The 23166-nt window shown below is 39.3% G+C and overlaps 1 long non-coding RNA gene across 1 annotated transcript; it reads right to left on the reverse strand.

The window, feature by feature from the left end:
• Window positions 1-4421: 4421 nt before the first annotated feature.
• Window positions 4422-22492, reverse strand: LOC117129728. The gene is made up of 2 exons (XR_004453333.1): window positions 22311-22492; window positions 4422-4894 (listed from the first exon to the last, which is right to left on the reverse strand). It is a non-coding gene; the product is annotated as an uncharacterized LOC117129728 (long non-coding RNA).
• Between the last annotated feature and the right edge of the window lie 674 nt (window positions 22493-23166).

A 23166-nucleotide genomic window follows, 5' to 3' on the forward strand; every position in this document is an offset into this window, starting at 1 on the left:
AACTGGGAAACTGGAATCACCTGATTTGAAAGTGGGATAACTTATTCATCCCACTCCTATGAGATTATTCAACGTCCTGGTGATTCTCAACACTTTATGTATCCAAATCAGGCTTCTTACAAAGTGATTCATCCTGCTTTGATTGGAACGAGAAGAAGTTGTCCTATTCCAAACTGGGAAACTGGAATCACCTGATTTGAAAGTGGGATAACTTCTTCATCCCAACTCCTATGAGATTTATTCAAATTACTGGTGATTATCCACCACTTTATGTATCCAAATCAGCTTCTTAAAAGTGATTCATCCTGTTTGATTGGAACGACGAAGAAGCTGTCCTATTCCCAAATTGGGAACTAGAATCACCTGATTTGAAAGTGGGATAACTTCTTCATCCCAACTCCTATGAGATTTATTCAACTTCCTGGTGATGCTCCACCACTTGATGTATCCAAATCAAGCTTCTTACAAAGTCCTTCATCCTGCTTTGATTGGAACGACGAAGAAGCTGCCCTCTTCCCAAACTGGGAAACTGAATCACCTGATTTGAAAGTGGGATAACTTCTTCATCCCAACTCCTATGAGATTTATTCAACTTCCTGGTGATTCTTCACCACTTTATGTATCCAAATTAAGCTTTTTAAAAAGTGCTTCATCCTGCTTTGATTGGAACGACGAAGAAGTTGTCCTATTCCCAAACTGGGAAACTGGAATCACCTGATTTGAAAGTGGGATAACTTCTTCATCCCAACTCCTATGAGATTTATTCAAATTCCTGGTGATTATCCACCCCTTTATGTATCCAAATCAAGCTTCTTAAAAAGTGATTCATCCTGATTTGATTGGAACGACGAAGAAGCTGTCCTATTCCGAAACTGGAATCACCTGATTTGAAAGTGGGATAACTTCTTCATCCAACCTCCTATGAGATTTATTCAACTTCCTGGAGATTCTCCACCACTTTATGTATCCAAATCAAGCTTCTTACAAAGTGCTTCATCCTGCTTTGATTGGAACGACGAAGAAGCGGTCCTATTCCGAAACTGGGAAACTAGAATCACCTGATTTGAAAGTGGGATAACTTCTTCATCCCAACTCCTATGAGATTTATTAAATTCCTGGTGATTCTCCACCACTTTATGTATCCAAATCAAGCTTCTTAAAAAGTGATTCATCCTCCTTTGATTGGAACGACGAAGAAGCTGTCATATTCCCAAACTGGAAAACTGGAATCACCTGATTTGAAAGTGGGATAACTTCTTCATACCAACCGTATGAGATTTATTCAACTTCCTGGTGATTCTCCACCACTTTATGTATCCAAATCAAGCTTCTTACAAAGTGCTTCATCCTGCTTTGATTGGAACGACGAAGAAGCCGTCCTATTCCCACTGGAAACTGGAATCACCTGATTTGAAAGTGGGATAACTTCTTCATCCAACTCCTATGAGATTTATTCAACGTCCTGGTGATTCTCAAACACTTTATGTATCCAAATCAAGCTTCTTACAAGTGATTCATCCTGCTTTGATTGGAACGACGAAGAAGCTGTCATTCCCAAACTGGAAACTGGAATCACTGATTTGAAAGTGGGAAACTTCTTCATCCCAACTCCTATGAGATTTATTCAAATTCCTGGTGATTCTCCACCACTTTATGTATCCAAATCAAGCTTCTTACATACTGCTTCATCCTTCTTTGATTGGAACGACGAAGAAGCTTTCCTATTCCCTAACTGGGAAACTGGAATCACCTGAATTGAAAGTGGGATAACTTCTTCATCCAACCTCCTATGAGATACATTCAACTTCCTGGTGATTCTCCACAACTTTATGTATCCAAATCAAGCTTCTTACATACTGCTTCATCCTTCTTTGATTGGAACGACGAAGAAGCTTTCCTATTCCCTAACTGGGAAACTGGAATCACCTGATTTAAAATTCGGATAACTTCTTCCTCCCAACTCCTATGAGATTTATTCAACTTCTTGGTGATTTTCCACCACTTTATGTATCCAAATCAAACTTCTTACAAAGTGATTCATCCCTCTTTGATTGGAACGACGAAGAAGTTGTCCTATTCCCAAACTGGGAAACTGGAATCATCCGATTTAAAAGTGGAATAACTTCTTCATCCCAACTCCTATGATATTTATTCAACTTCCTGGTGATTTTCCAACACTTTATGTATCCAAATCAAGCTTCTTACAAAGTGATTCATCCTGATTTGATTGGAACGACGAAGAAGCCGCCTATTCCCACACTGGGAAACTGGAATCACCTGATTTGAAAGTGGGATAACTTCTTCATCCCAACTCCTATGAGATTTATTCAACTTCCTGGATTCAAACAACTTTATGTATCCAAATCAAGCTTCTTAAAAGTGATTCATCCTGCTTTGATTGGAACGACGAAGAAGCTGTCCTATTCCCAACTGGGAAACTGGAATCACCTGATTTGAAAGTGGGATAACTTCTTCATCCAACTCCTATGAGATTTATTCAACTTCCTGGTGATTCTCACCACTTTATGTATCCAAATCAAGCTTCTAACAAAGTGCTTCATCCTGCTTTGATTGGAACGACGAAGAAGCGTCCTATTCCGAAACTGGGAAACTGGAATCACCTGATTTGAAAGTGGGATAACTTCTTCATCCAACTCCTATGAGATTTATTCAAATTCCTGGTGATTCTCCACCACTTTATGTATCCAAATCAAGCTTCTTAAAAGTGATTCATCCTGCTTTGATTGGAACGACGAAGAAGCTGTCCTATTCCCAAACTGGAAACTGAATCACCTGATTTGAAAGTGGATAACTTCTTCATACCAACTCCTATGAGATTTATTCAACTTCCTGGTGATTCTCCACCACTTTATGTATCCAAATCAAGCTTCTTACAAAGTGCTTCATCCTGCTTTGATTGGAACGACGAAGAAGCTGTCCTATTCCCAAACTGGAAAACTGGAATCACCTGATTTGAAAGTGGACTAACTTCTTCATCCCAACTCCTATGAGATTTATTCAACTTCCTGGTGATTCTCCAACACTTTATGTATCCAAATCAAGCTTCTTACAAATTGATTCATCCTGCTTTGATTGGAACGACGAAGAAGCTGTCATATTCCCAAACTGGGAAACTGAATCACCTGATTTGAAAGTGGGATAACTTCTTCATCCCAACTCCTATGAGATTTATTCAAATTCCTGGTGATTCTCCACCACTTTATGTATCCAAATCAAGCTTCTTAAAAGTGATTCATCCTGCTTTGATTGGAACGACGAAGAAGCTGTCCTATTCCGAAACGGGAAACTGGAATCACCTGATTTGAAAGTGGGATAACTCTTCATCCACCTCCTATGAGATTTATTTAACTTCCTGGTGATTGTCCACCACTTTATGTATCCAAATCAAGCTTCTTACAAAGTGCTTCATCCTGCTTTGATTGGAACGACGAAGAAGCGGTCCTATTCCCAAACTGGGAAACTAGAATCACCTGATTTGAAAGTGAGATAACTTCTTCATCCCAACTCCTATGAGATTTATTTAAATTCCTGGTGATTCTCCACCACTTTATGTATCCAAATCAAGCTTCTTACAAAGTGCTTCATCCTGTTTTGATTGGAACGACGAAGAAGCGGTCCTATTCCCAAACTGGGAAACTGGAATCACCTGATTTGAAAGTGGGATAACTTCTTCATACCAACTCCTATGAGATATATTCAACTTCCTGGTGATTCTCACCACTTTATGTATCCAAATCAAGCTTCTTAAAAGTGCTTCATCCTGCTTTTATTGGAACGACGAAGAAGCCGCCCTATTCCCACACTGGGAAACTGGAATCACCTGATTTGAAAGTGGGATAACTTATTCATCCCAACTCCTATGAGATTTATTCAACGTCCTGGTGATTCTCAAACAATTTATGTATCCAAATTAAGCTTCTTAAAAAGTGATTCATCCTGCTTTGATTGGAACGACGAAGAAGCTGTCATATTCCGAAACTGCGAAACTGGAATCACCTGATTTGAAAGTGGGATAACTTCTTCATCCAACCTCCTATGAGATTTATTCAACTTCCTGGAGATTCTCCACCACTTTATGTATCCAAATCAAGCTTCTTACAAAGTGCTTCATCCTGCTTTGATTGGAACGACGAAGAAGCGGTCCTATTCCCAAACTGGGAAACTAGAATCACCTGATTTGAAAGTGGGATAACTTCTTCATCCCAACTCCTATGAGATTTATTTAAATTCCTGGTGATTCTCCACCACTTTATGTATTCAAATTAAGCTTCTTAACAAGTGATTCATCCTCCTTTGATTGGAACGACGAAGAAGCTGTCATATTCCCTAACTGGAAAACTGGAATCACCTGATTTGAAACAGGGATAACTTCTTCATACCAACTCGTATGAGATATATTCAACTTCCTGGTGATTCTCCACCACTTTATGTATCCAAATCAAGCTTCTTACAAAGTGCTTCATCCTGCATTTATTGGAACGACGAAGAAGCCGTCCTATTCCCACACTGGAAAATTGAAATCACCTGATTTGAAAGTGGGATAACTTTTCATCATCCAACTCCTATGAGATTTATTCAACGTCCTGGTGATTCTCAAACACTTTATGTATCCAAATCAAGCTTCTTACAAGTGATTCATCCTGCTTTGATTGGAACGACGAAGAAGTGTCCTATTCCCAAACTGGAAACTGGAATCACCTGATTTGAAAGTGGGATAACTTCTTCATCCAACTCCTATGAGATATATTCAACTTCCTGGTGATTCTCCACCACTTTATGTATCCAAATCAAGCTTCTTACAAAGTGATTCATCCTGCATTGATTGGAACGACGAAGAAGCTGTCCTATTCCTAAACTGGGAAACTGGAATCACCTGAATTGAAAGTGGGATAACTTCTTCATCCAACCTCCTATGAGATTTATTCAACTTCCTGTTGATTCTTCACCACTTTATGTATCCAAATCAAGCTTCTTACAAAGTTCTTCATCCTGTTTTGATTGGAACGACGAAGAAGCTGCCCTATTCCCAAACTGGGAAACTGGAATCACCTGATTTGAAAGTGGGATAACTTCTTCATCCAATCTCCTATGAGATATATTCAACTTCCTGTGATTCTCCACCACTTTATGTATCCAAATCAAGCTTCTTAAAAAGTGCTTCATCCTGCTTTGATTGGAACGACGAAGAAGCCCCTATTCCCACACTGGGAAACTGGAATCACCTGATTTGAAAGTGGGATAACTTCTTCATCCCAACTCCTATGAGATTTATTCAACTCCCTGGTGATTCTCAACAATCTATGTATCCAAATCAAGCTTCTTACAAAGTCCTTCATCCTGCTTTGATTGGAACGACGAAGAAGCTGCCCTATTCCCAAACTGGGAAATTGGAATCACCTGATTTGAAAGTGGGATAACTTCTTCATTCCAACTCCTATGAGATTTATTCAAATTCCTGGTGATTCTCCACCACTTTATGTATCCAAATCAAGCTTCTTAAAAAGTGATTCATCCTGCTTTGATTGGAACGACGAAGAAACTGTCCTATTCCGAAACTGGAATCACCTGATTTGAAAGTGGGATAACTTCTTCATCCAACCTCCTATGAGATTTATTCAACTTCCTGGAGATTCTCCACCACTTTATGTATCCAAATCAAGCTTCTTACAAAGTGCTTCATCCTGCTTTGATTGGAACGACGAAGAAGCGGTCCTATTCCGAAACTGGGAAACTAGAATCACCTGATTTGAAAGTGGGATAACTTCTTCATCCCAACTCCTATGAGATTTATTTAAATTCCTGGTGATTCTCCACCACTTTATGTATCCAAATCAAGCTTCTTAAAAGTGATTCATCCTGCTTTGATTGGAACGACGAAGAAGCTGTCCATAACTGGAAACTGGAATCACCTGATTTGAAAGTGGGATAACTTCTTCATACCAACTCCTATGAGATTTATTCAACTTCCTGGTGATTCTCCACCACTTTATGTATCCAAATCAAGCTTCTTACAAAGTGCTTCATCCTGCTTTGATTGGAACGACGAAGAAGCCGTCCTATTCCCAACTGGAAAACTGGAATCACCTGATTTGAAAGTGGGATAACTTCTTCATCCCAACTCCTATGAGATTTATTCAACTTCCTGGTGATTCTCAAACACTTTATGTATCCAAATCAGGCTTCTTACAATGTGATTCATCCTGCTTTGATTGGAACGACGAAGAAGTCGTTCTATTCCCAAACTGGGAAACCAGAAACACCTGATTTGAAAGTGGGATAACTTCTTCACCCCAACTCCTATGAGATTTATTCAAATTACTGGTGATTATCCACCACTTTAGGTATCCAAATCAAGCTTCTTAAAAAGTGATTCATCCTGATTTGATTGGAACGACGAAGAAGCTGTCCTATTCCGAAACTGTGAAACTGGAATCACCTGATTTGAAAGTGGGATAACCTCTTCATCCAACCTCCTATGAGATTTATTTAACTTCCTGGTGATTCTCCACCACTTTATGTATCCAAATCAAGCTTCTTACAAAGTGCTTCATCCTGCTTTGATTGGAACGACGAAGAAGCGGTCCTATTCCCAAACTGGGAAACTAGAATCACCTGATTTGAAAGTGGGATAACTTCTTCATCCCAACTCCTATGAGATTTATTTAAATTCCTGGTGATTCTCCACCACTTTATGTATCCAAATTAAGCTTCTTAAAAAGTAATTCATCCTCCTTTGATTGGAACGACGAAGAAGCTGTCATATTCCCTAACTGGGAAACTGGAATCATCTGATTAGAAACTGGGATAACTTCTTCATACCAACTCGTATGAGATATATTCAACTTCCTGGTGATTCTCGACCACTTTATGTATCCAAATCAAGCTTCTTACAAAGTGCTTCATCCTGCTTTTATTGGAACGACGAAGAAGCCGCCCTATTCCCACACTGGGAAACTGGAATCACCTGATTTGAAAGTGGGATAACTTATTCATCCCAACTCTTATGAGATTTATTCAACGTCCTGGTGATTCTCAAACAATTTATGTATCCAAATTAAGCTTCTTAAAAAGTGATTCATCCTGCTTTGATTGGAACGACGAAGAAGCTGTCATATTCCGAAACTGCGAAACTGGAATCACCTGATTTGAAAGTGGGATAACTTCTTCATCCAACCTCCTATGAGATTTATTCAACTTCCTGGTGATTCTCCACCACTTTATGTATCCAAATCAAGCTTCTTACAAAGTGCTTCATCCTGCTTTGATTGGAACGACGAAGAAGCGGTCCTATTCCGAAACTGGGAAACTAGAATCACCTGATTTGAAAGTGGGATAACTTCTTCATCCCAACTCCTATGAGATTTATTTAAATTCCTGGTGATTCTCCACCACTTTATGTATTCAAATTAAGCTTCTTAAAAAGTGATTCATCCTCCTTTGATTGGAACGACGAAGAAGCTGTCATATTCCCTAACTGGAAAACTGGAATCACCTGATTTGAAAGTGGGATAACTTCTTCATACCAACTCGTATGAGATATATTCAACTTCCTGGTGATTCTCCACCACTTTATGTATCCAAATCAAGCTTCTTACAAAGTGCTTCATCCTGCTTTTATTGGAACGACGAAGAAGCCGTCCTATTCCCACACTGGAAAACTGGAATCACCTGATTTGAAAGTGGGATAACTAATTCATCCCAACTCCTATGAGATTTATTCAACGTCCTGGTGATTCTCAAACACTTTATGTATCCAAATCAGGCTTCTTACAATGTGATTCATCCTGCTTTGATTGGAACGACGAAGAAGTTGTCCTATTCCCAAACTGGGAAACCGGAATCACCTGATTTGAAAGTGGGATAACTTCTTCATCCCAACTCCTATGAGATTTATTCAAATTACTGGTGATTATCCACCACTTTAGGTATCCAAATCAAGCTTCTTAAAAAGTGATTCATCCTGATTTGATTGGAACGACGAAGAAGCTGTCCTATTCCGAAACTGCGAAACTGGAATCACCTGATTTGAAAGTGGGATAACTTCTTCATCCAACCTCCTATGAGATTTATTCAACTTCCTGGTGATTCTCCACCACTTTATGTATCCAAATCAAGCTTCTTACAAAGTGCTTCATCCTGCTTTGATTGGAACGACGAAGAAGAGGTCCTATTCCCAAACTGGGAAACTAGAATCACCTGATTTGAAAGTGGGATAACTTCTTCATCCAACCTCCTATGAGATTTATTTAAATTCCTGGTGATTCTCCACCACTTTATGTATCCAAATTAAGCTTTTTAAAAAGTGCTTCATCCTGCTTTGATTGGAACGACGAAGAAGCCGCCCTATTCCCACACCGGGAAACTGGAATCATCTGATTTGAAAGTGGGATAACTTATTCATCCCAACTCCTATGAGATTTATTGAACGCCCTGGTGATTCTCAGACAATCTATGTATCCAAATCAGGCTTCTTACAAAGTGATTCATCCTGCTTTGATTGGAACGACGAAGAAACTGGAATCACCTGATTTGAAAGTGGGATAACTTCTTCATCCCAACTCCTATGAGAGTTATTCAAATTCCTGGTGATTATTCACCCCTTTATGTATCCAAATCAAGCTTCTTAAAAAGTGATTCATCCTGATTTGATTGGAACGACGAAGAAGCTGTCCTATTCCGAAACTGCGAAACTGGAATCACCTGATTTGAAAGTGGGATAACTTCTTCATCCAACCTCCTATGAGATTTATTCAACTTCCTGGAGATTCTCCACCACTCTATGTATCCAAATAAAGCTTCTTGCAAAGTGCTTCATCCTCCTTTGATTGGAACGACGAAGAAGCGGTCATATTCTCAAACTGGGAAACTAGAATCACATGATTTGAAAGTGGGATAACTTATTCATCCCAACTCCTATGAGATTTATTCAACATCCTGGTGATTCTTAAACACTTTATGTATCCAAATCAGGCTTCTTACCATGTGATTCATCCTGCTTTGATTGGAACGACGAAGAAGCTGTCCTATTCCCAAACTGGGAAACTAGAATCACCTGATTTGAAAGTGGGATAACTTCTTCATCCCAACTCCTATGAGATTTATTCAAATTACTGGTGATTATCCACCATTTTATGTATCCAAATCAAGCTTCTTAAAAAGTGATTCATCCTGATTTGATTGGAACGACGAAGAAGCTGTCCTATTCCGAAACTGTGAAACTGGAATCACCTGATTTGAAAGTGGGATAACTTCTTCATCCAACCTCCTATGAGATTTATTCAACTTCCTGGTGAGTCTCCACCACTTTATGTATCCAAATCAAGCTTCTTACAAAGTGCTTCATCCTGCTTTGATTGGAACGACGAAGAAGAGGTCCTATTCCCAAACTGGGAAACTAGAATCACCTGATTTGAAAGTGGGATAACTTCTTCATCCAACCTCCTATGAGATTTATTTAAATTCCTGGTGATTCTCCACCACTTTATGTATCCAAATTAAGCTTTTTAAAAAGTGCTTCATCCTGCTTTGATTGGAACGACGAAGAAGCCGCCCTATTCCCACACCGGGAAACTGGAATCATCTGATTAGAAACTGGGATAACTTCTTCATACCAACTCGTATGAGATATATTAAACTTCCTGGTGATTCTCGACCACTTTATGTATCCAAATCAAGCTTCTTACAAAGTGCTTCATCCTGCTTTTATTGGAACGACGAAGAAGCCGCCCTATTCCCACACTGGGAAACCGGAATCACCTGATTTGAAAGTGGGATAACTTATTCATCCCAACTCTTATGAGATTTATTCAACGTCCTGGTGATTCTCAAACAATTTATGTATCCAAATTAAGCTTCTTAAAAAGTGATTCATCCTGCTTTGATTGGAACGACGAAGAAGCTGTCATATTCCGAAACTGCGAAACTGGAATCACCTGATTTGAAAGTGGGATAACTTCTTCATCCAACCTCCTATGAGGTTTATTCAACTTCCTGGAGATTCTCCACCACTTTATGTATCCAAATCAAGCTTCTTACAAAGTGCTTCATCCTGCTTTGATTGGAACGACGAAGAAGCGGCCCTATTCCCAAACTGGGAAACTAGAATCACCTGATTTGAAAGTGGGATAACTTCTTCATCCCAACTCCTATGAGATTTATTCAACATCCTGGTGATTCTTAAACACTTTATGTATCCAAATCAGGCTTCTTACCATGTGATTCATCCTGCTTTGATTGGAACGACGAAGAAGCTGTCATATTCCCTAACTGGAAAACTGGAATCACCTGATTTGAAACTCGTATGAGATATATTCAACTTCCTGGTGATTCTCCAACACTTTATGTATCCAAATCAAGCTTCTTACAAAGTGCTTCATCCTGCTTTTATTGGAACGACGAAGAAGCCGTCCTATTCCCACACTGGAAAACTGGAATCACCTGATTTGAAAGTGGGATAACTTCTTCATCCAACCTCCTATGAGATTTATTCAACTTCCTGGAGATTCTCCACCACTTTATGTATCCAAATAAAGCTTCTTACAAAGTGCTTCATCCTGCTTTGATTGGAACGACGAAGAAGCGGTCCTATTCCCAAACTGGGAAACTGGAATCACCTGAGTTGAAAGTGGGATAACTTCTTCATCCCAACTCCTATGAGATTTATTAAATTCCTGGTGATTCTCCACCACTTTATGTATCCAAATCAAGCTTCTTAAAAAGTGATTCATCCTGCTTTGATTGGAACGACGAAGAAGCTGTCCTATTCCCTAACGGAAAACTGGAATCACCTGATTTGAAACTCCTATGAAGATATATTCAACTTCCTGGTGATTCTCCACCACTTTATGTATCCAAATCAAGCTTCTTACAAAGTGCTTCATCCTGCTTTTATTGGAACGACGAAGAAGCCGTCCTATTCCCACACTGGAAAACTGGAATCACCTGATTTGAAAGTGGGATAACTAATTCATCCCAACTCCTATGAGATTTATTCAACGTCCTGGTGATTCTCAAACACTTTATGTATCCAAATCAGACTTCTTACAAAGTGATTCATCCTGCTTTGATTGGAACGACGAAGAAGCTGTCCTATTCCCAAACTGGGAAACTGGAATCACCTGATTTGAAAGTGGGATAACTTCTTCATCCCAACTCCTATGAGATTTATTCAACTTCCTGGTGATTCTCCACCACTTTATGTATCCAAATCAAGCTTCTTAAAAAGTGATTCATCCTGATTTGATTGGAACGACGAAGAAGCTGTCCTATTCCGAAACTATGAAACAGGAATCACCTGATTTGAAAGTGGGATAACTTCTTCATCCAACCTCCTATGAGATATATTCAACTTCCTGGTGATTCTCGACCACTTTTATGTATCCAAATCAAGCTTCTTACAAAGTGCTTCATCCTGCTTTGATTGGAACGACGAAGAAGCGGTCCTATTCCTAAACTGGGAAACTAGAATCACCTGATTTGAAAGTGGGATAACTTCTTCATCCCAACTCCTATGAGATTTATTTAAATTCCTGGTGATTCTCCACCACTTTATGTATCCAAATTAAGCTTCTTAAAAAGTGATTTATCCTGCTTTGATTGGAACGACGAAGAAGCTGTCATATTCCCTAACTGGGAAACTGGAATCACCTGATTTGAAAGTGGGATAACTTCTTCATCCAACCTCCTATGACATTTATTCAACTTCCTGCAGATTCTCCACCACTTTATGTATCCAAATCTTACAAAGTGTTTCATCCTGCTTTGATTGGAACGACGAAGAAGCGGTCCTATTCCCAAACTGGGAAACTAGAATCACCTGATTTGAAAGTGGGATAACTTCTTCATCCCAACTCCTATGAGATTTATTCAACGTCCTGGTGATTCTCAACAATTTATGTATCCAAATAAGCTTCTTAAAAAGTGATTCATCCTGCTTTGATTGGAACGACGAAGAAGCTGTCATATTCCGAAACTGCGAAACTGGAATCACCTGATTTGAAAGTGGGATAACTTCTTCATCCAACTCCTATGAGATTTATTCAATTCCTGGTGATTCTCCACCACTTTATGTATCCAAATCAAGCTTCTTACAAAGTGCTTCATCCTTCTTTGATTGGAACGACGAAGAAGCGGTCCTATTCCCAAACTGGGAAACTAGAATCACCTGATTTGAAAGTGGGATAACTTCTTCATCCCAACTCCTATGAGATTTATTTAAATTCCTGGTGATTCTCCACCACTTTATGTATCCAAATTAAGCTTCTTAAAAAGTGATTCATCCTGCTTTGATTGGAACGACGAAGAAGCTGTCATATTCCCTAACTGGGAAACTGGAATCACCTGATTTGAAAGGGATAACTTCTTCATACCAACTCGTATGAGATATATTCAACTTCCTGGTGATTCTCCACCACTTTATGTATCCAAATCAAGCTTCTTACAAAGTGCTTCATCCTGCTTTTATTGGAACGACGAAGAAGCCGCCCTATTCCCACACTGGGAAACTGGAATCACCTGATTTGAAAGTGGGATAACTTATTCATCCCAACTCCTATGAGATTTATTCAACGTCCTGGTGATTCTCAAACAATTTATGTATCCAAATTAAGCTTCTTAAAAGTGATTCATCCTGCTTTGATTGGAACGACGAAGAAGCTGTCATATTCCGAAACTGCGAAACTGGAATCACCTGATTTGAAAGTGGGATAACTTCTTCATCCAACCTCCTATGAGATTTATTCAACTTCCTGGTGATTCTCCACCACTTTATGTATCCAAATCAAGCTTCTTACAAAGTGCTTCATCCTGCTTTGATTGGAACGACGAAGAAGCGGTCCTATTCCCAAACTGGGAAACTAGAATCACCTGATTTGAAAGTGGGATAACTTCTTCATCCCAACTCCTATGAGATTTATTTAAATTCCTGGTGATTCTCCACCACTTTATGTATCCAAATTAAGCTTCTTAAAAGTGATTCATCCTGCCTTTGATTGGAACGACGAAGAAGCTGTCATATTCCCAACTGGGAAACTGGAATCACCTGATTTGAAACTGGGATAACTTCTTCATACCAACTCGTATGAGATTTATTCAACTTCCTGGTGATTCTCCACCACTTTATGTATCCAAATCAAGCTTCTTACAAAGTGCTTCATCCTGCTTTGATTGGAACGACGAAGAAGCCGTCCTATTCCCACACTGGGAAACTGGAATCACCTGATTTGAAAGTGGGATAACTAATTCATCCCAACTCCTATGAGATTTATTCAACGTCCTGGTGATTCTCAAACACTTTATGTATCCAAATCAGGCTTCTTACAATGTGATTCATCCTGCTTTGATTGGAACGACGAAGAAGTTGTCCTATTCCCAAACTGGGAAACTGGAATCACCTGATTTGAAAGTGGGATAACTTCTTCATCCCAACTCCTATGAGATTTATTCAAATTACTGGTGATTATCCACCACTTTAGGTATCCAAATCAAGCTTCTTAAAAAGTGATTCATCCTGATTTGATTGGAACGACGAAGAAGCTGTCCTATTCCTAAACTGCGAAACTGGAATCACCTGATTTGAAAGTGGGATAACTTCTTCATCCAACCTCCTATGAGATTTATTCAACTTCCTGGTGAGTCTCCACCACTTTATGTATCCAAATCAAGCTTCTTACAAAGTGCTTCATCCTGCTTTGATTGGAACGACGAAGAAGCGGTCCTATTCCCAAACTGGGAAACTAGAATCACCTGATTTGAAAGTGGGATAACTTCTTCATCCAACCTTCTATGAGATTTATTTAAATTCCTGGTGATTCTCCACCACTTTATGTATCCAAATTAAGCTTTTTAAAAAGTGATTCATCCTGCTTTGATTGGAACGACGAAGAAGCCGCCCTATTCCCACACCGGGAAACTGGAATCATCTGATTTGAAAGTGGGATAACTTATTCATCCCAACTCCTATGAGATTTATTGAACGCCCTGGTGATTCTCAGACAATCTATGTATCCAAATCAGGCTTCTTACAAAGTGATTCATCCTGCTTTGATTGGAACGACGAAGAAGCTGTCCTATTCCCAAACTGGGAAACTGGAATCACCTGATTTGAAAGTGGGATAACTTCTTCATCCCAACTCCTATGAGATTTATTCAAATTCCTGGTGATTATCGACCCCTTTATGTATCCAAATCAAGCTTCTTAAAAAGTGATTCATCGTGATTTGATTGGAAGTACGAAGAAGCTGTCCTATTCCGAAACTGCGAAACTGCGAAACTGGAATCACCTGATTTGAAAGTGGGATAACTTCTTCATCCAACCTCCTATGAGATTTATTCAACTTCCTGGAGATTCTCCACCACTTTATGTATCCAAATCAAGCTTCTTACAAAGTGCTTCATCCTCCTTTGATTGGAACGACGAAGAAGCAGTCATATTCCCAAACTGGGAAACTAGAATCACCTGATTTGAAAGTGGGATAACTTATTCATCCCAACTCCTATGAGATTTATTCAACATCCTGGTGATTCTTAAAAACTTTATGTATCCAAATCAGGCTTCTTGCAAAGTGATTCATCCTGCTTTGATTGGAACGACGAAGAAGCTGTCCTATTCCCAAACTGGGAAACTGGAATCACCTGATTTGAAAGTGGGATAACTTCTTCATCCCAACTCCTATGAGATTCATTCAAATTACTGGTGATTATCCACCACTTTATGTATCCAAATCAAGCTTCTTAAAAAGTGATTAATCCTGATTTGATTGGAACGACGAAGAAGCTGTCCTATTCCGAAACTGCGAAACTGGAATCACCTGATTTGAAAGTGGGATAACTTCTTCATCCAACTTCCTATGAGATTTATTCAACTTCCTGGTGATTCTCCACCACTTTATGTATCTAAATCAAGCTTCTTACAAAGTGCTTCATCCTGCTTTGATTGGAACGACGAAGAAGCGGTCCTATTCCCAAACTGGGAAACTAGAATCACCTGATTTGAAAGTGGGATAACTTCTTCATCCCAACTCCTATGAGATTTATTTAAATTCCTGGTGATTCTCCACCACTTTAGGTATCCAAATTAAGCTTCTTAAAAAGTGATTCATCCTCCTTTGATTGGAACGACGAAGAAGCTGTCATATTCCCTAACTGGAAAACTGGAATCACCTGATTTGAAACTGGGATAACTTCTTCATACCAACTCGTATGAGATATATTCAACTTCCTGGTGATTCTCCACCACTTTATGTATCCAAATCAAGCTTCTTACAAAGTGCTTCATCCTGCTTTTATTGGAACGACGAAGAAGCCGTCCTATTCCCACACTGGAAAACTGGAATCACCTGATTTGAAAGTGGGATAACTAATTCATCCCAACTCCTATGAGATTTATTCAACGTCCTGGTGATTCTCAAACACTTTATGTATCCAAATCAGGCTTCTTACAAGTGATTCATCCTGCTTTGATTGGAACGACGAAGAAGCTGTCCTATTCCCAAACTGGGAAACTGGAATCACCTGATTTGAAAGTGGGATAACTTCTTCATCCCACTCCTATGAGATTTATTCAAATTCCTGGTGATTCTCCACCACTTTATGTATCCAAATCAAGCTTCTTAAAAAGTGATTCATCCTGATTTGATTGGAACGACGAAGAAGCTGTCCTATTCCGAAACTGCGAAACTGGAATCACCTGATTTGAAAGTGGGATAACTTCTTCATCCAACTCCTATGAGATTTATTCAACTTCCTGGTGATTCTCCACCACTTTATGTATCCAAATCAAGCTTCTTACAAAGTGCTTCATCCTGCTTTGATTGGAACGACGAAGAAGCGGTCCTATTCCCAAACTGGGAAACTAGAATCACCTGATTTGAAAGTGGGATAACTTCTTCATCCAACTCCTATGAGATTTATTCAAATTCCTGGTGATTCTCCACCACTTTATGTATCCAAATTAAGCTTTTAAAAGTGATTCATCCTGCTTTGATTGGAACGACGAAGAAGCTGCCTATTCCCAAACTGGGAAACTGGAATCACCTGATTTGAAAGTGGGATAACTTCTTCATCCCAACTCCTATGAGATTTATTCAACTTCCTGGTGATTCTCAGACACTATGTATCCAAATCAGCTTCTTACAAAGTGATTCATCCTGCTTTGATTGGAACGACGAAGAAGCTGTCCTATTCCCAAACTGGGAAACTGGAATCACCTGATTTGAAAGTGGGATAACTTCTTCATCCCAACTCCTATGAGATTTATTCAAATTCCTGGTGATTATCCACCCCTTTATGTATCCAAATCAAGCTTCTTAAAAGTGATTCATCCTGATTTGATTGGAACGACGAAGAAGCTGTCCTATTCCGAAACTGCGAAACTGGAATCACCTGATTTGAAAGTGGGATAACTTCTTCATCCAACCTCCTATGAGATTTATTCAACTTCCTGGAGATTCTCCACCACTCTATGTATCCAAATCAAGCTTCTTACAAAGTGCTTCATCCTCCTTTGATTGGAACGACGAAGAAGCGGTCATATTCCCAAACTGGGAAACTAGAATCACATGATTTGAAAGTGGGATAACTTATTCATCCCAACTCCTATGAGATTTATTCAACATCCTGGTGATTCTTAAACACTTTATGTATCCAAATCAGGCTTCTTACCATGTGATTCATCCTGCTTTGATTGGAACGACGAAGAAGCTGTCCTATTCCCAAACTGGGAAACTAGAATCACCTGATTTGAAAGTGGGATAACTTCTTCATCCCAACTCCTATGAGATTTATTCAACGTCCTGGTGATTCTCAAACACTTTATGTAACCAAATCAAGATTCTTAAAAGTGATTCATCCTGATTTGATTGGAACGACGAAGAAGCTGTCCTATTCCGAAACTGGGAAACTGGAATCACCTGATTTGAAAGTGGGATAACTTCTTCATCCAACTCCTATGAGATTTATTCAACTTCCTGGTGATTCTCCACCACTTTATGTATCCAAATCAAGCTTCTTACAAAGTGCTTCATCCTGCTTTGATTGGAACGACGAAGAAGGTCCTATTCCCAAACTGGGAAACTAGAATCACCTGATTTGAAAGTGGGATAACTTCTTCATCCAACTCCTATGAGATTTATTTCAAATTCCTGGTGATTCTCCACCACTTTATGTATCCAAATTAAGCTTCTTAAAAAGTGCTTCATCCTGCTTTGATTGGAACGACGAAGAAGCCGTCCTATTCCCACACTGGGAAACTGGAATCACCTGATTTGAAAGTGGGATAACTTCTTCATCCCAACTCCTATGAGATATTATTCAACTTCCTGGTGATTCTCACCACTTTATGTATCCAAATCAAGCTTCTTACAAAGTGATTCATCCTGCTTTGATTGGAACGACGAAGAAGCTGTCCTATTCCCAAACTGGGAAACTGGAATCACCTGATTTGAAAGTGGGATAACTTCTTCATCCCAACTCTATGAGATTTATTCAACTTCCTGGTGATTCTCCACCATTTATGTATCCAAATCAAGCTTCTTAAAAAGTGATTCATCCTGCTTTGATTGGAACGACGAAGAAGCTGTCATATTCCGAAACTGCGAAACTGGAATCACCTGATTTGAAAGTGGGATAACTTCTTCATCCAACCTCCTATGAGGTTTATTCAACTTCCTGGAGATTCTCCACCACTTTATGTATCCAAATCAAGCTTCTTACAAAGTGCTTCATCCTGCTTTGATTGGAACGACGAAGAAGCGGCCCTATTCCCAAACTGGGAAACTAGAATCACCTGATTTGAAAGTGGGATAACTTCTTCATCCCAACTCCTATGAGATTTATTCAACATCCTGGTGATTCTTAAACACTTTATGTATCCAAATCAGCTTCTTACAATGTGATTCATCCTGCTTTGATTGGAACGACGAAGAAGCTGTCATATTCCCAAACTGGAAACTGGAATCACCTGATTTGAAACTCGTATGAGATATATTCAACTTCCTGGTGATTCTCCACACTTTTTGTATCCAAATCAAGGCTTCTTACAATGCTTCATCCTGCTTTATTGGAACGACGAGAAGCCGTCCTATTCCCACACTGGAAACTGGAATCACCTGATTTGAAAGTGGGATAACTTTCATCATCCAACTCCTATGAGATTTATTCAACGTCCTGGTGATTCTCCACCACTTATGTATCCAAATCAGGCTTCTTACAAAGTGATTCATCCTGCTTTGATTGGAACGACGAAGAAGCTGTCCTATTCCCAAACTGGAAACCGGAATCACCTGATTTGAAAGTGGGATAACTTCTTCATCCCAACTCCTATGAGATTTATTCAAATTCCTGGTGATTCTCCACCACTTTAGGTATCCAAATCAAGCTTCTTAAAAGTGATTCATCCTGCTTTGATTGGAACGACGAAGAAGCGGTCATATTCCGAAACTGCGAAACTGGAATCACCTGATTTGAAAGTGGGATAACTTCTTCATTCCAACCTCCTATGAGATTTATTCAACTTCCTGGTGATTCTCCACCACTTTATGTATCCAAATCAAGCTTCTTACAAAGTGCTTCATCCTGCTTTGATTGGAACGACGAAGAAGAGGTCCCTATTCCCAACTGGGAAACTGAATCACCTGATTTGAAAGTGGGATAACTTCTTCATCCAAACCTCCTATGAGATTTATTCAACTTCCTGGTGATTCTCCACCACCACTTATGTATCCAATCAAGCTTCTTACAAAAAGTGATTCATCCTGCTTTGATTGGAACGACGAAGAAGCTGTCATATTCCGAAACTGCGGAAACTGGAATCACCTGATTTGAAAGTGGGATAACTTCTTCATCCAACTCCTATGAGATTTATTCAACTTCCTGGTGATTCTCCACCACTTTATGTATCCAAATCAAGCTTCTTACAAAGTGCTTCATCCTGCTTTGATTGGAACGACGAAGAAGCGTCCTATTCCCAAACTGGAAACTGGAATCACCTGATTTGAAAGTGGGATAACTTCTTATCCCAACCTCCTATGAGATTTATTAAATTCCTGGTGATTCTCCACCACTTTATGTATCCAAATCAAGCTTCTTAAAAAGTGCTTCATCCTGCTTTGATTGGAACGACGAAGAAGCCGTCCTATTCCCAACTGGGAAACTGGAATCACCTGATTTGAAAGTGGGATAACTTCTTCATCCCAACTCCTATGAGATTTATTCAACGTCCTGGTGATTCTCAGACAATTTATGTATCCAAATAAGCTTCTTACAAAGTGATTCATCCTGCTTTGATTGGAACGACGAAGAAACTGGAATCACCTGATTTGAAAGTGGGATAACTTCTTCATCCCAACTCCTATGAGATTTATTCAAATCCTGGGATTATCCACCACTTTATGTATCCAAATCAAGCTTCTTACAAAGTGATTCATCCTGCTTTGATTGGAACGACGAAGAAGCTGTCCTATTCCCAAACTGGGAAACTGGAATCACCTGATTTGAAAGTGGGATAACTTCTTCATCCAACCTCCTATGAGATATATTCAACTTCCTGGTGATTCTCCACAACTTTATGTATCCAAATCAAGCTTCTTACAAAGTGCTTCATCCTGCTTTTATTGGAACGACGAAGAAGCCGCCCTATTCCCAAACTGGGAAACTGGAATCACCTGATTTGAAAGTGGGATAACTTCTTCATCCCAACTCCTATGAGATTTATTTAAATTCCTGGTGATTCTCCACCACTTTATGTATCCAAATTAAGCTTCTTAAAAAGTGATTCATCCTTCTTTGATTGGAACGACGAAGAAGCTGTCATATTCCCTAACTGGGAAACTGGAATCATCTGATTAGAAACTGGGATAACTTCTTCATACCAACTCGTATGAGACATATTCAACTTCCTGGTGATTCTCCACCACTTTATGTATCCAAATCAAGCTTCTTACAAAGTGCTTCATCCTGCTTTTATTGAAACGACGAAGAAGCCGCCCTATTCCCACACTGGGAAACTGGAATCACCTGATTTGAAAGTGGGATAACTTATTCATCCCAACTCCTATGAGATTTATTCAACGTCCTGGTGATTCTCAAACAATTTATGTATCCAAATTAAGCTTCTTAAAAGTGATTCATCGCTTTGATTGGAACGACGAAGAAGCTGTCATATTCCGAAACTGCGAAACTGAATCACCTGATTTGAAAGTGGGATAACTTTTTCATCCAACTCCTATGAGATTTATTCAATTCCTGGTGATTCTCCACCACTTTATGTATCCAAATCAAGCTTCTTACAAAGTGCTTCATCCTGCTTTGATTGGAACGACGAAGAAGCGGTCCTATTCCAAACTGGGAAACTAGAATCACCTGATTTGAAAGTGGGATAACTTCTTCATCCAACTCCTATGAGATTTATTTAAATTCCTGGTGATTCTCCACCACTTTATGTATCCAAATTAAGCTTCTTAAAAAGTGATTCATCCCTTTGATTGGAACGACGAAGAAGCTGTCATATTCCCTAACTGGAAACTGGAATCACCTGATTTGAAACTGGGATAACTTCTTCATACCAACTCGTATGAGATATATTCAACTTCCTGGTGATTCTCACCACTTTATATATCCAAATCAAGCTTCTTAAAAAGTGATTCATCCTGCTTTGATTGGAACGACGAAGAAGCCGCCCTATTCCCAACACCGGGAAACTGGAATCACCTGATTTGAAAGTGGGATAACTTCTTCATCCCAACTCCTATGAGATTTATTCAACGTCCTGGTGATTCTCAAACAATCTATGTATCCAAATCAGGCTTCTTACAAAGTGATTCATCCTGCTTTGATTGGAACGACGAAGAAGCTGTCCTATTTCCCAAACTGGGAAACTGGAATCACCTGATTTGAAAGTGGGATAACTTCTTCATCCCAACTCCTATGAGATTTATTCAAATTCCTGGTGATTATCCACCCCACTTTATGTATCCAAATCAAGCTTCTTAAAAAGTGATTCATCCTGATTTGATTGGAACGACGAAGAAGCTGTCCTATTCCCGAAACTGGGAAAAACTGGAATCACCTGATTTGAAAGTGGGATAACTTCTTCATCCAACCTCCTATGAGATTTATTCAACTTCCTGGTGATTCTCCACCACTTTATGTATCCAAATCAAGCTTCTTACAAAGTGCTTCATCCTGCTTTGATTGGAACGACGAAGAAGCGGTCCTATTCCCAAACTGGGAAACTGAATCACCTGATTTGAAAGTGGGATAACTTCATTCATCCCAACTCCTATGAGATTTATTCAAATTCCTGGTGATTCTCACCACTTTATGTATCCAAATCAGGCTTCTTACAAAGTGATTCATCCTGCTTTGATTGGAACGACGAAGAAGCTGTCCTATTCCAAACTGGGAAACTGGAATCACCTGATTTGAAAGTGGGATAACTTCTTCATCCCAACTCCTATGAGATTATTCAATTCCTGGTGATTATCCACCACTTTATGTATCCAAATCAAGCTTCTTAAAAAGTGATTCATCCTGCTTTGATTGGAACGACGAAGAAGCTGTCCTATTCCGAAACTGGGAAACTGGAATCACCTGATTTGAAAGTGGGATAACTTCTTCATCCCAACTCCTATGAGATTTATTCAACTTCCTGGTGATTCTCCACCACTTTATGTATCCAAATCAAGCTTCTTAACAAGTGCTTCATCCTGCTTTGATTGGAACGACGAAGAAGCGGTCCTATTCCCAAACTGGGAAACTGGAATCACTTGATTTGAAAGTGGGATAACTTCTTCATACCAACTCCTATGAGATTATTTAAATTCCCTGGTGATTCTCCGCCACTTTATGTATTCAAATTAAGCTTCTTAAAAAGTGATTCATCCTCCTTTGATTGGAACGACGAAGAAGCTGCCATATTCCCTAACTGGGAAACTGGAATCATCTGATTTGAAACTGGGATAACTTCTTCATACCAACTCGAATGAGATATATTCAACTTCATGGTGATTCTCCACCACTTTATGTATCCAAATCAAGCTTCTTACAAAGTGCTTCATCCAGCTTTTATTGGAACGACGAAGAAGCCGTCCTATTCCCACACTGCGAAACTGGAATCACCTGATTTGAAAGTGGGATAACTTCTTCATCCAACCTCCTATGAGATTTATTCAACTTCCTGGAGATTCTCCACCACTCTATGTATCCAAATCAAGCTTCTTACAAAGTGCTTCATCCTCCTTTGATTGGAACTACGAAGAAGCGGTCATATTCCCAAACTGGGAAACTGGAATCACCTGATTTGAAAGTGGGATAACTTCTTCATCCCAACTCCTATGAGATTTATTCAAATTCCTGGTGATTCTCCACCACTTTATGTATCCAAATTAAGCTTCTTAAAAAGTGATTCATCCTCCTTTGATTGGAACGACGAAGAAGCTGTCATATTCCCTAACTGGGAAACTGGAATCACCTGATTTGAAACTGGGATAACTTCTTCATCCAACTCGTATGAGATTATATTCAACTTCCTGGTGATTCTCGACCACTTTATGTATCCAAATCAAGCTTCTTACAAAGTGCTTCATCCTGCTTTTATTGGAACGACGAAGAAGCCGCCCTATTCCCACACTGGGAAACTGGAATCACCTGATTTGAAAGTGGGATAACTTATTCATCCCAACTCTTATGAGATTTATTCAACGTCCTGGTGATTCTCAAACAATTTATGTATCCAAATTAGGCTTCTTAAAAAGTGATTCATCCTGCTTTGATTGGAACGACGAAAGAAGCTGTCCTATTCCGAAACTGGAAACTGGAATCACCTGATTTGAAAGTGGGATAACTTCTTCATCCAACCCTCTATGAGATTTATTCAACTTCCTGGTGATTCTCCACCACTTTATGTATCCAAATCAAGCTTCTTACAAAGTGATTCATCCTGCTTTGATTGGAACGACGAAAGAAGCTGTCCTATTCCCAACTGGGAAACTAGAATCACCTGATTTGAAAGTGGGATAACTTCTTCATCCAAACTCCTATGAGATTTATTTTCCTGGTGATTCTCCACCACTTTATGTATCCAAATTAAGCTTCTTAAAAAGTGCTTCATCCTGCTTTGATTGGAACGACGAAGAAGCTGTCCTATTCCCA

The sequence above is a fragment of the Brassica rapa genome, unplaced genomic scaffold (genome assembly GCF_000309985.2).
Source record: "Brassica rapa cultivar Chiifu-401-42 unplaced genomic scaffold, CAAS_Brap_v3.01 Scaffold0080, whole genome shotgun sequence".
Lineage (NCBI taxonomy): Eukaryota > Viridiplantae > Streptophyta > Magnoliopsida > Brassicales > Brassicaceae > Brassica > Brassica rapa.